Source organism: Zalophus californianus, chromosome 3 (assembly GCF_009762305.2).
Source record: "Zalophus californianus isolate mZalCal1 chromosome 3, mZalCal1.pri.v2, whole genome shotgun sequence".
NCBI classification, from domain to species: Eukaryota; Metazoa; Chordata; class Mammalia; order Carnivora; family Otariidae; genus Zalophus; species Zalophus californianus.
Genome location: NC_045597.1, coordinates 11952052 through 11957169, shown reverse-complemented (window position 1 = coordinate 11957169; position 5118 = coordinate 11952052).

Sequence of the window (5118 nt, the reverse complement as noted above, 5' to 3'; positions counted from 1 at the left end):
CTGCAGCTCAGGGCCGGAAACTGAAGGAAGCGGGGGAGGGGGGTTGACGTGCCACCGAGCAGGGAGGCGCGGGTCGCTTTTCCCGAACCGACAAAATCAAAATGTTCCGTAAGTGGCTTTAAACTCAGGAAGGTGCAATGAAAGTTTTGTCTTGATCGAATGTGAACACCACTTGCGTGGATACGCTCTTTCTGACAGGCACTAAACAGATGAGACCCATGAACCTGCTTTTCTGACTTTCCTCCCTTCCCCGGCCACTGTCCCCAGCTGCACAGGTGACACCACGCTTTCCCACTGCAGGAGGTGGGCTCTGCAGAAGTGAGCCCCCCGCCTCCCCACCCTCGCTCCCACTCCGGCCCCCACCTCCAGGTCTGGAACTGAGGTGCATCCCCAGTGTTGCTGACCTTTGCAGGAAAACCTTGGCGTTTTTGTAAATGTTAACTTTAAGCTTCTACAAACTTTGTCTTGGGGGGGGGGGGTCCTATTGCCCTTTATAACATTTTGCCTGCCCAAACTTGAAACTTCGTTCTTTTGTCTTTTCTGCATTTACTATGCAAATTCTCTTTTTCCAGCAAGAAACAGCACAAACCCCTTCAGAGGCCCAGGAGCTCCCGTATTATTTATTGTGAAACATTTGAGGTACTTCAGCATGAAGCTAAGCAAGTTCAAGCTTTGGGGCCCCTCCACCATCCAAGACTCTGCACCTAAGTCTGTATTATTCTCTTCTCTTCTTTTTCTTTAAGAACCCACCCCTCAAATGAATCTACGCTTCGGGCCTCCAGTCCTGGACCCCTCCCTGGAGATAGTCTTAAAGCCAACGACTCATCAGACCTCATTCTCTTCTAAGGGCGCTAAGGCTCCAGTCTGGTTGACACTTGGCGTTTCTGAGGAAGCCCTTCTCTGGGAGGAGGAGGGGGATGCGGGCCCCCCTGAGTTTTAAGATGCCGAGGAGCCATTTCCCGTACCGTGTCGATGAGAAGTAGTCAGTGATGGGGCCAATGCCACAGTTCACGTTCACGAGGGGCATGGTGAGCTGCAGGGACAGTCTGAAAGCCCTCGGCGCCGCGCCGGACGGCGGGCGGGGCGTCTCTCTCTGCATGAACCGGATGATGTTGAGGTGGTAGGAGCCGACGCTGACGACCAAGGCCACCAGCAGCGCCGGGGTGAGCAGGCGGGCCCTCTGCTGACGTCCTTTCTGGCTCATCAGCGAGTGTCCCCGGGCTGTCCTGCACAGCTGCAAGGTGGTCTTCAGGTCACAAAATAGCGTGACCCCCACCGGCCCACAGAAGCTCAGAGCACAGGCCACCAGAACCACGAGGGGCAGCGGATTCCCTCGACGCTGTCATACCCCACGCAGCTCAGCCTGCCCGCCGCACGCTCGGTCACGCGGGTGAAGAGCAGGGGCGCCGTCTGCAGCAAGGCCAAGGCCTAAGAGCCGCACAGACGAGCCGCGCGCGGCCCGTGGGCCTTGCCGAGCTGCGGGCCCTGGAGGGGGCAGACCACAGCCAGGTATCGGTGCGCGCTCCCGCACGTCGGGAGGTTGACACACCCCCCTCCCCGGGGTTGTTCACGGAGAGGAGGAATGCCGTCACCCTGCAGAGTCTCTCACCGAAAGACCAGCTGGAGGCCAGCACGTAATAGGTGATCCTTCCAGGCAGGGCCCGGGTGAACAGGAAATGGGACACCGCTAGGTGGACCAGGGAGACACCTGTTGATGACCTTCTTGCCCTTGTGACAGGCAAGGCATAGGGCGGGGCTGTTTCCCAGGGCACTGAAGACCAGAGGGCTGCACAGAACAGAGACAGGGTCGCGCTCACTTCCTGGGGTGGGGCTGAGCAAGGCAGGATCTGACATTGTGGAGGGGGCTGCTCGGCCTGGGAGCCCTGAGGCTGAAGTCCTTGGGGAGATAAAAACAAAAAAAAACAACAAAAAACGTAATATTGCCTCTGTACCAATAATAATGTGCTGAAGCAACATATACATGAGAAACATCTCTCTCTCTCGCTCTCTTTTTTAAAAGATTTTATTTATTTATTTGACAGAGAGAGAGAGAGAGACAGCAAAATAGGGAACACAAGCAGGGGGAAGGGGAGAGGGAGAAGCAGGCTGCCCGCGGAGCAGGGAGCCCGATGCGGGGCTCGATCCTAGGACCCCGGGATCATGACCTGCGCCAAAGACGGGTGCTTAATGACTGAGCCACCCAGACACCCCAAACGTCTCTCTTTTTAAGCAAACTTTTTGTTGAAGTGTAACACACTATTCCAGTTACTACTGCCGTGTAACAAATTATCCCTCCAAAATTTAGCAGCTGAAAACACACTTTATTATGTTCACAGTCAGGTTTTGGAACAGAACACAGTAGGAATGGCTTTTCTCTGCTCCTCGGTGTGGGGAGCCTCCGCTGGGAAGGGTCAGCAGCTGGGGGTTACTTGATGGCAGAGGCTAGGACCATCTGGGGGGGACTTCATTCAGATGAGTGGCAGTTGGTGCTGGCTTTTGGCCGGCACCTCAGCTAGGGGTGTCCACGAAATTACCCGCACTTGGGCTCCTCCTGAGTCTTCCTTCACAGCCTAGCAGCCTGAACGTAACTTGGTTTCTTACCCAGCAGCTCCAGGCTTGAAAGGAAAGTGTTACCTACCAGACACTAGGTAGAAGCTCTGTTATTTTCTGCATTCTGATGCTTTCACATGGTGGGGACTTGCTGACCCTACCGGACTGCCTCTTCCTGGGTCAGCCGAGTCCTTGCGCACCTTTTCAAATGCAAACTAATCAATTGAGGGTCCCACCCCAACCACCTCCTTTATGGGGCTCTCAGGCTCCGGGCCACTGTGCACCTGCCCACCTGCCCTAGTCACCCGCAGAACCAGGTGCCAGGCGATACAGGGCAGCCCCTGTGTCCCAGAGCCACCTGAAATGATTCAAACTAGCCTGTCCTAAGTCTGCCCTCCCCTGTCTCACGTGTTTTTTTCCCTGTAAAAGCCACAGTAACAGTTCTTGCCCACCTTTCTGCCTCTCTCTTTCTCCCAACTGACCCTGCTACTTTCCCCCCACCCCACCCCGTGGCCCCTGGTGATGTGGCCTGCCCCCTCCACTCCGTATCTATGAGGAACAAGCTATGTTTATCAATGGCAGTCATCTCCCGATCTGTCAGCCTCACTGCACCTCAGTTTTTCTATCAATGCCTTGTACTTCAAAACACCTTTTCTGACCTGGCCTCATCCCCTCCACCACCTCCCATCCCTTACAAGTGAGTCACAAGCCCACCCAGAATCAAGAGAAGGGGACATAGCTCCAGCCTCTCGATAGGAGGACTATTAAAGAATTTGCACCATTTAAAAATCCCAACGCAGGGGACGCCTGGGTGGCTCAGTCGTTGAGTGTCTGCCTTCGGCTCAAGTCATGATCCTGGGGTCCTGGGATCGAGCCCCGCATCGGGCTCCCTGCTCGGCGGGAGGCCTGCTTCTCCCTCTCCCACTCCCTCTGCTTGTGTTTCCTCTCTCGCTGAGTCTCTGTCAAATAAATAAATAAAATCTTTTAAAAAAATAAAATTGAAAAAAAAATAAAAATCCCCAATGCATACATGCAAAAGTGTGCACAAATCATAAAAGCGCTTGATGATTTTCACAAAGTGAACACATCCACGGCATCAGCACCCAGATTGGGAAACACAGCTCACCAGCGCCCCGGAAGCTCGCCTATGTGCCCTCCCACCTCGGTCTCCACTCCAGGGTAACCACTGGCCTAACTTCTAAAATCACGATTCAGTTGTGTCTGCTTCTGAACTTTCTTTTCTTTTTTGACAGAGGGAGAGAGAGACAGAGATAACACAAGCAGGGGGGAGGAGTAGAGGGAGAAGCAGGCTCCCCGCTGAGCAGGGAGTCCAACGTGGGGCTCGATCCCAGGACCCTGAGATCACGACCCGAGCCTAAGGCAGATGCTCAACCGACAGAGCCACCCAGGCGCCCCCTGCTTCTGAACTTTAAACCAGTGAAATCACACACTGTGTATATGTGTATTCTTACACGTACAGACTTTTGGGGTCAACGTTAGCCGGTGGGATTCACCCATATTGTTGGCTGTGGTTGTCGCCTGTTTGGTCTCGTAGCTGTAAGACATTCCCTTGTATGAATGCACCACCATCTGTTTATTCATCCACTGTTTTCAGTTTGGGGACATTATATAAAATTCCCCTCTGCCTGTTCTTTCATATGTCTTGGGGGAAACACATACATACCTTTTGCTGAGTATGTAGTTAGGAGTGTAGGGCTGGTGAGTCACAGGTCCTGTGCATGGTTAGTTTTTTTTTAATTTTTTTATTGTTATGTTAATCACCATATATTACATCATTTGTTTTGGTGTAGTGTTCCATGATTCATTGTTTGTTCATAACACCCAGTGCTCCATGCAGTATGTGCCCTCTTTAATACCCATCACCAGGCTAACCCATCCCCCTACCTCCTCCCCTCTAGAACCCTCAGTTTGTTTTTCAGAGTCCATCATCTCTCATGGTTCGTCTCCCCCTCTGACTTACTCCCCTTCATTCTTCCTCTCCTGCTATCTTCTTCTTTTTCTTTTTTCTTAAAATATGTTGCATTATTTGTTTCAGAAGTACAGATCTGTGATTCAACAGTCTTGCACAATTCACAGCGCTCACCGTAGCACATGCCCTCCCCAATGTCTATCACCCAGCCACCCCATCCCTCCCACCCCCAACCACTTGTGCATGGTTAGTTTTAACAGGGCTTGGCATATAGTTTGCCAAAGTCGCTGCTCTTCGTACTCCCAGAAGTGTATGGGAGTTCCCGCCGCCCCGCATCCTCTCCAACACTTGCCCTTGGCAGTCTTTATCAGGCGAACCATTTTGGTGGGTATGGAGGAGTATCTTCTTGTGGTTTTAATTAGCATTTCCCTAACGACGACCTTCTCCATTGTTTACCGGCCATGTCCATGTCTCCTTTACGAGGTGCCTATATGAGTATTTTGTCCCCTTTCCTATCGGATTGTCTGTCAAAAGTCTTAATGATTTCCTATTTCCAATTCATGTTCCCCAATCTGCTAACTGAGCCTTGCCTTTGTTGTGTGCACATCCATTCCTATCTGCTGTCTGATCATCCTTTA